This window comes from Sminthopsis crassicaudata, chromosome 1 (genome assembly GCF_048593235.1).
Source record: "Sminthopsis crassicaudata isolate SCR6 chromosome 1, ASM4859323v1, whole genome shotgun sequence".
NCBI classification, from domain to species: Eukaryota; Metazoa; Chordata; class Mammalia; order Dasyuromorphia; family Dasyuridae; genus Sminthopsis; species Sminthopsis crassicaudata.
In genome coordinates this window covers 293,126,795-293,136,130 of record NC_133617.1, presented here as the reverse complement: position 1 = coordinate 293,136,130, position 9,336 = coordinate 293,126,795, and the positions used below count along the sequence as shown (strand labels likewise).

Below are 9,336 nucleotides of genomic sequence, written 5' to 3'. Positions count from 1 at the left end.
CCTATATGTAGTTTTTCTTCATTTAAGAACCAAGGGGACATGCGACTCAATGAGTATAAGAGATTATTCATTTGTGGGATGGTAACAAGTAAACTTTTCTCATCAATTATCTTAATTATATCCTCTATAGCATTTCTAGATGAGGCAGGGGCTGGGGTTGGAGCAGGGTCAGCTGAGGCCCAGAATTTACCTAACATCTGCCCCATCTCAGTTACTAGAGATTGCTGATTTAGTCCTTAACAAGGTAAGTTCCTTATTTCTATTAGAATACTCACCTAATCTCCTGGTCACAGGAGGACTTCGGTGGAAGTAGGGTGCCAGCCCCACGTTGGGTGCCAAATGCTGGAACTCTATCTTCCCAGAAATCAGCAGGAGTCAGGATCACTAAATGTCTTTATTCTAGATCTTTACTGTCGCCTCCAACATCAGGTCACGAGTGTGAGTGAGAGTGAGTTCCACCACCCAAGTTTCTCTTACTCCTCCCACACAAGTCACTTCCCCCTCTTTATCCCACCAATCAAGTCAGCACAGAACAGCTGGGGAGGGTCAACCTTCAATTATCCAAGTGCATTGCTCAGTTCTAGCCCTTTACATACTCATATGAAAGAGTGTTCCAAATCACTACTGATCAGAGAAATGCAAATTAAGACAACTCTGACATACCACTGCACACCTGTCAGATTGGGCATAATTCCAAATTGCTCTCCAGAATGGTTGGATTCTTTCACAACTCCACCAACAATGTGTTAGTGTCCCAGTTTTCCCACATCCCCTCCAACATTCATCATTATTTGTTCCTGTCATCTTAGCCAATCTGACAGGTGTGTAGTGGTATCTCAGAGTTGTCTTAATTTGCATTTCTTTGACATCTGACTTGGATGTGCTTAGGAAAAGGAAAAAGGAGATAAATTGTCTTAATAAAAATAATTAATAATTACTTGAAATTTGCAAAATACTTACCCCACTGTAGCTCAGAACTCCTGAGCTCAAGAGATCTTCTAGCTTCAGGCTCCACTGTAATGATAATTACAGTTTATTCTACCATTCCTGTCTAGAAAGTTTTGTTTTTCTTTTCTGAAAATATTTGGCAATTTTAGTGGACTGAAAGTTCAACGTGAGTCGATAATGTAATAGGACACCAAAAAAAGCCAATACTGACTGAAGCTTCATTATCCTAGAGAATGTGCAATATGGCTAATGCAGGAATTTATTTTGCTTGATGAGGCATTTTTGTTATAGGGATTTTTCCCTTTCTTTTATCTCTAGTTTATTGTGTGTGTGTGTGTGTGTGTGTGTGTGTGTGTGTGTGTGTGTGTGTGTGTGTCTATATATACACACACATCTTGTTTGTACATTGTTGTTTGCATATTATCTCCCCCACTGGGCTGTGAGCTACTGGAGAGCAAGAACTGTTATTTTTTTTTCCTCTTTCTTTACATGGTTTGCACTTATCACAGTATCTGGCACATAGTAGGTGCTTAATAAATTCTTGTTGATTACTTTTTTCAATAAGGGCAGGGGAAATGAGAAAGAGAAAATGGATTTCTGTCCATTGAAAAATATAAAATGAAAATAAAAAAGTTAAAATAAAAAACAAAAGCATGCTACCTAATTTAACAGAGGAGTGGTGAACTCAGGAAAAAATATATATATATATCCCTACATATATGGATGGATGAATGGATAGATGGATATGGGTATTGATATATAGATATACACATCTATATATACACAAATGTGTATAGACATATTTGCATCAATTTGTATATATATGTATTTTGGGCATGTGTATACATACATACAAACAATTGATTCTCATCATTTATGGTAGTTATTTTCTATAAGGTCACCACAAATACTGAATTAGTGAATAATTGCTCCTAAGGGAAATACAGAGTTAGGCTCCTACAAGCCTCTGCTCACATTTTCATTAGCTGATCAACAAATAACCTTGTTTTATGTGTTTTTCTGTTTAAAGACATCTCATTAACATCCAATTCACAGCCAACAGCAATATATGTCAAACCTGAATGAAGCTTATCTAACCCATATTCTCTACATAAGTAACAACACCGCCTTCTTGCACTTAGGAACACTAGCCAGTACTTAAGCATTATGCTTGGGGGCCATTTTAAACAGTAAAATCACTGACAAAAAAGGGAGGAAAATGCAAAAAAAAAAAAAAAAAAAAAAGACTGGCACTAAGTAAACTGTGAAAAGGACACTTGTTTACAGTTTGAGAACTGAAACAAGGAAGACAAGCTTTGCCTTTGTTCAATTTCAGCTGGAAACATGCATCAGAAAACTCAAATATTATGCAACTCTTATGTCCACAAATGATTGGAAAAGAACTATGAGTATTGATTTGAAATTACAAATGAAATTTTCCCATGTAGGAATTCACAAATACAGAATCAGCAAATAATGAGAATTGACATATAATGTGTGTCTGAATCTTCCAGAGAAAGGTCTTCAGGATAGCAAGTACCTGAAAATCATGTCATAGATGCTCAGTTGAAGGAAGTAGTGAAGACTTAAAATATGACAGTAGACAAAAAGGCTTACCCACAAAAGAAGGATTAGACCATGGATTCTTAATCCTTTTGTGTATCATGGACATGGGAAATCTATGAACTCCGCAGAATTACATAACTGAGAGAAATGCTAAATTTCATTTAGAGGCTAACGAAAACAAAGATTTTTTTTTTTCTCATTCAAGTATATAGGCTCCCTGAAATGTTTATCTATGGACTCCTGAAGGGGTCCATGAAATCAAATGAAGAACCCATAAATTAGATCCATTGTTTGCTCCAATCCCAGCTCCCCTGAGTAGAATCAATCCAGGAAAATAGCAAAGAGAACAATTTAGTTTTATGAAGAAAAAATGCTCTTACAACTTTTTTTAATAGTTCAGTCATTCACTCATGTCTGATTCTTCATGATGCCATGGACTACAGCACACCAGGGCCGTCCATAGGATTGTCCATGGGCAAAAGTACTAGAATGGTTTGCCATTTCCTTCTCCAGTTTATTTTCTTACAGGTGAGGAAGCTGATGCAAAAAAAAAAAAAAAAAAAAAAGGGGGGGGGCGTTAAGTGACTTGTCCAGGATCACACAGGTAGCAAGTGTTTGAAGACAGATTTTAACTCAGATCTTCTATCCAGAGCTCTATCCACTGAGCTACCTAGCTGCCTCCACTGTGCTCTTATACTTAGAACTATCTAAAAATGAAATGAGCTATTTTAGGAGGTAGTATATTTCCCCTGATCAGAGATCTTCTAGTAAAGACCAGATAACTACTTGCTGAATATGTTTCCAATGAATTCTTTTTCAGATATAAAACTGAACTTAATTTCTTTCAATTCTATGATTCTATTTGAGGATTTGTTAAGGTTCTTATTGGCTTTCTGGAGGTCTTGGAGCAGCCTTATTTCAGCAGATTACTCACCAGGGGAATAGCCAGGTGTTAAGTCCAAATTCTTTATTGTCTCCTATTTATTGTCTAAAATGTTTTATTTAAAATATATATTTATTACATAAATAACTAACATTCTAAATGAGAACAACAAACCCCTCGCTAAGTGGATCATTTTGTGAAAGCAAAGTGCTAGGTAATTAGTCTGCAAATGTGCTATAATGTGCTGGGTAGCTTTTTGGAAAACCTTTCAGATGGGCCTTGGTCTCAGTGGGGGAAGTGCAGGAGGCCAGCTACCATGACAAAGGGAGAGGGAATGAATCTCTCTGAGTCCGAGGGCTTGTGCTTCAGCCTCCAGCTACCACAAAGGTAGAGATGGAATGAATATGTCTCTCAGTCCCTGCTGGCTGTTTTATACTCCATTATAATTGCATCATCTTCAGTGTCAATCTTGTAGAACTATATTAAGTACTAAGTACATGTATTGAACTAGAGAACTATTAATCACCATGCTAAACTAGATAACTATTGTCTTTATCAATTCCACTGAGCTAGTACCTTGTAAGAATCCTTTGTTTTAAGTGCAGAGTTCTGGCCCATAACAAGGATTTATCATGTAGAATAGCAAAGGTGTATCTATATGTATGTAACAGATATATAAACACACATATACACATGTGTATTTATATGCTATGCACATCTAGCTTTTCATATATACATATACATGTGTGTATGTGTATTTAAAACTTCTCATATTTATTTCACAAGAGTTTTTGTATGGATGAAGTGAAAAACATATAAAATGCTTTGATAACTTTATAATGCTACTTAAATATAATATATATATATATATATATGTACAAGATACATAGATATGTTAAATACACTGCAGAGAAATGATTGAGTAATATCTCAATAGCCACTAAAGTCACCCAGTAATGGAAAACTCAACTTTTCAAAGCAATGAACTTCCAAAAGCATTGCGTCCAAAGCTAGATGATCATTTGTCAGTAATATAGAAGGATTTCAGCGTTAGTTGTGAGGTTGGATTAGCTGAACTCTACTGTCCCTTCCAATTTTAATTTCTCTTCTACTCCATAAGAAGATTTGAAAGGAGCTTTGTAAAATGATCGATAGTTGCAAGGTGATGTTTTCGGGTCACACCTGGAGGGACAGTCTCTCCCACTGCTGGTGTCATTTGTGCTGTGTTTTTCCATGAACACAGACTCTCTAGAGGTCTAAACTGGCACTTTTCATGAACACCACAATGACAGGTAATAAAGAAGGAAAATGAAAATGGGCTTTCTGTCAGTCATTTTCAGATGAGCTAGAGTACCCTAGAACAACTGCCATATTGGAGTCATTTAAATTTCAGCTAGGTTGTAATTGTGATGAATGTATTTCATTTTTGGCTGAATTAGCTCCCTAGATAGACAATAACGAGAAAATAGGATCTAAAAAAGCTAGTCTTCATATTTGTTTTGAATTCAGGGCTTCATTACAACAAATTCTGTGTTTAACTAGCTAAGAAAGATTCACTACTTATTACCTGTTTAATTCAATGCAGTAAACATTTACAGAGTACCTTCTAAATAAAGCCTGGAGCTAGGGATTATTCTATCATACATCTGTTCCAGTTTATATCTATACATCTATTTAACCAACTTAATTAACATGGGGAAAATGTTATTGAAGTATATGAAAGATACTTTGTGTAGCACCTAGATTATCATGAGTGTTAAAAAATGTTTTAGTTAAAATATACATTTATTACATAAATAACTAACTTTCTAAATGAGAACAACAAACCCTTCACTAAGTGGATCATTTTGTGAAAGCAAAGTGCTAGGTAATTAGTCTGCAAATGTGCTATAACCAGCTTATAGCAGCTTTTAAGAGTCAATTGTTAAATTTGTGATGTAAGCATTTACACCTAAGAAATCAATGAATGCCACAAATAAAGGCTGATTTATTGGATTGTTGATTGTCTAAACTTAGGAAAGTAATGGAGAAAAATGTTAATAAGGCAGATTTGCACTTCAAAGTGTGTTGTTGTAAAGATTCAGAAGCTGGTTATAAAATAAATTTGCCAGCATAGTCCTGGTTATTACATCGATTTACTTCAGTTTTGCATGTCAAAATTCAGATATGTTCTTTTCCAATAACCATACTCTGCTTAAGTATCAGAAATATCTATCCAATTTTAACAAATTTCCAGTATATTCTTTGTTCTTATTAAATAATCAAATGGATCTCTAATTTTATCTGTGTATTTTCCTTCAAACAATACCAATCTCAACACATCCATGACTACCCATCCTGTGCAACTTTTGTCCATGTCCTATCATAAATTCACTGTAGGAAGTCAATCCCAGTATACTGGGGAACTTTCTCAGATTCTATTGACATCTGGAGGATAATAGTGAAATTGCATCCTGCTTGCATGCAGTTCTTAAAGCATTTAAATAAGAAGAACTATAGAACCTAAACCAATGACTACATATTGTCTCAGATTGTTGACTGATATGACAGTCATATTGTTGACTGATATTTTAAACATCTAGAACTAATTTCTTCAGGTCTTCATATAAAAAGTAAGAATTGGGGATGTCCAAGAAGGTTCATTGAATAATCCCCCTCCCCAAGTGGCAGAGCCCAACAAGGAGCTTTGAAATTTCTTCTTCAGATTGTGATCTCTTGAAATACATCAGAGAGTAGCCTACATCAGAGAGCAGTCTCAGATGAAACTTCTGTGAATATTAGAAGTGATATTCCCCATTGCCTTATGACTCAATTTTTATCTTTGATCAGATTTCCATTCTATGATTAAAGTCCTAACAGTTTATCACTTCTTTGTTTCAAAAAAAATTACGGTACATTGCACTTAGATGACTAAGCTCATTTTCCTTTTGTTATTAATTTTCATGATAAGCTCAGTGGCTAGCATTTCAATAGCCCTTGCCATTTTCAAAGAACTTTTATATACACACAACATGACACTATAACAACTAAAGTCATTTGTACTTATGCCACTATAACTCATATTTAAGACATATAGACCAGAAATTATTATTATTAGTGTGGGTGGAGTGATAATAAGAAGAAAACTGTATGTCCATTTTTCTGGATTACCTAAAATACTAAATATTATTAACTCCATTTTATAGATGAAGAAGTTGAAGTTGAAAAGCAAATTAAAATAATATTATTTAGTTAATAACAGAGCCAATACTATAACCCACTACTTCCACTAGACCACAATCATAAAATCATGGGATGTAGAGAAGGAAGACACCTTAGAAAAGACAACTTATTAAAGTTTAACTCCCTTGCTTAACTTAGGTGAAGTTGAAGAAAGAAAGATTAAGTAACTGGTCCAAAGTCCCAGAAAGAAAAGAAAAGCCAGAATTCACACCCATATTCTCTTGAGTCCAAATCTATTGTGTTTAGGTTTTTGTGTTACTTTATAACATGGTAATCAAATATTAAACAAATATTTTTCAAATGTTTAGGGCATAAGAAATCAAAAAGTAAAAAAAAAATTTCAATTTGAATGGCATGAATATATTCATTTTGGATAACAGTGATAATGAAGTTCTTTATTACCTGAAACTTATATTCCTTACACTATTGAAGTTCATTGTTATTTTTCTTCAGTGGAGATACAGAATGATTCATTAGCATCCTCTGTAAAAAAAAAAAAAAAAAAAAAAAAGACTTTCTTTTTAATTTTTTTAAAAGTCTAATAGTCTTGTTGGTAATTATCCACTGACTGAATCATTCAGCCATCAATATGACTGATATCATAGTATAATTCTTTAATCTCTTCAACTCCAAGGACTTCTCAGGCTACCTCATTTATTCCATCTACTGGAATATGGCGGTTTTACTATCTCTTTAGCCTTCCTATCTCTTGGAAATGTACTAAAAAAATTATACCCTCTGCAACATTTCCAAATTGTGTCATTGTACAATTGTAGCATTTCCAAAATCCAGAATTCTGAAATTTTCCTCTCTCACCTGACTTCATTTCCAACTACCTCCTTTGTACATTTGTTCGAATTCAATCTCTTCTTCCTTCTGATTATGAAACAAAAGAAGTGAAAAAAGTATGCTTCCATTTGCATCCAGATTTCATCAGTTCTTTCTCTAGATAAGGATAGCATCTTCCATCATAAATCCTTTGAAATTATGATTCTGCTTTATCAAAGCAAATGATTTTTCAGAGTCAGCAAAGAATCAGTGCAATAGGATTTTGTATTCTTTTCACTTTCTAATCTATAGATGGTCTCTTGGTATTATTGGCAGATAAGTAGCTCAATGGATTCAGGAAGATTCATCTTTCCAAGTTCAAATCAGGCCTCAGAACTTACTTGCTATGTATCCTGGGCAAGTCATCCAACCCTGTTTATTTCAGTTTCTTCATCTATAAAATGAATTGAAGAAAGAAATGGAAAACCACTCCAATATCTTTGCCAGAAAAACCCAAATGTGATTAGAAAGAGTCAGACATGACTGAAAAGTGAACAACAAACTGACCTCAACAATGGAATAAACACTGTAATTAGAGGCTTAAGCCAATATTAGTAGAAAAGAAACACTTCAGCCCCTCAAGGTTACCCCCTATAAGGAAGGCAAATTAACAGCTGGCTCTAGGACAATGAAACAAAGTATATATGCTACACTTTAAAAGCTATACAGATAATTCAAAACTTGAAGATATAGCTAACAAATTGGGTAATGGAACTTGGATTCAAATATATCTTAACAACCTAAAATATTAGAGTGAATCAATAAGAGGAAATTTCACAGGAGTAAAAGTAAAGTTTTATTCTTGGGTTCAAAAGTACAAAACAGAGGACATGTTATAATTCAGCTAAAAATAGTTTTATTGATCTTATTCCTACAATATGATTTTTAATAACAAAACTTTTTATTATCCTTAAAATTATTTACCAGCCTTAGTTGGTAAAGTAAAGCTAAACTTTAATGTTGCTGATACTATTCTTACAGGACCATCTTATTTCCTTCAGCCTTCCATAAATTACCTTTTAAAGTCTTGATTGATGAATTTCCTTCAGCAACCACGTTGATCACTTCATGTCATTATCCTCTTCATTGAAATCATTAAAGTTGATGTTTTCAAATTTTCATTGAATTATTTCTCCATTTCTAGATAGATTATATAATTAGAGAGAAGAAATAGATAAATATGAGAGAGAGAGAGAGAGAGAGAGAGAGAGAGAGAGAGAGAGAGAGAGAGAGAGAGACAGAGAGAGAGAGAGAGAGAGAGAGAGAGAGAGAGAGAGAGAGAGAGAGAGAATGACAAACATCAAAATGAATGTTTGGCAAAAATATGGGCTATAATATAAAAGCTTTAAACTTAATAAAATGAATTTATTACATTCAGAACCCCATCCAATATCCACTTCCACACACCAATGGGAAATTCTTTTCCCAAGTTACCCAAGCTTAAAATAACATCACATGCCCTTGGGATATTTCATTGCTGTCACCTTCATATCTAAGAACAGCTACTTATCTCTCTTATCCTCTAAGTTACTTCAATTTTTCAAAAGTCTGTCTTTCATACCTCAATTCTAAGTCAGCAGTGATTGCCACACATAATACAATATGACAAGATTGCCCATTAATTTGCTTCTTAAAATCCTCTAAGTAACTTACTTACTACAATATTTAGAGTGAGGCAATCAGGTGGGAAACTGCTCTTCACTGCTAGTGGCTGCTATTCACAGCAATTTCCACAGCTTCCCTAGGAGCCTTTTATTCCTGAGCTTTCAGGGGTAATTTGTGCCTTCTGGATAAGAGTGCTCCAAATCAAATAAAAGTTACAAAAATAATATTTCATTCTCCAGAGAAGAGCCTTAAAACATAATAAAGAGAATTCTATTCCACTTTTT

The 9,336-nt window shown here is 34.3% G+C and overlaps 1 long non-coding RNA gene across 1 annotated transcript; it reads right to left on the bottom strand.

Annotated features, from left to right (window-relative positions):
- Positions 1–1,700: 1,700 nt before the first annotated feature.
- On the bottom strand, positions 1,701–8,587 carry LOC141554040 (uncharacterized). Its single transcript, XR_012485762.1, has 3 exons — positions 8,464–8,587; positions 7,022–7,102; positions 1,701–3,051 (listed from the first exon to the last, which is right to left on the bottom strand). It is a non-coding gene; the product is annotated as an uncharacterized LOC141554040 (long non-coding RNA).
- Between the last annotated feature and the right edge of the window lie 749 nt (positions 8,588–9,336).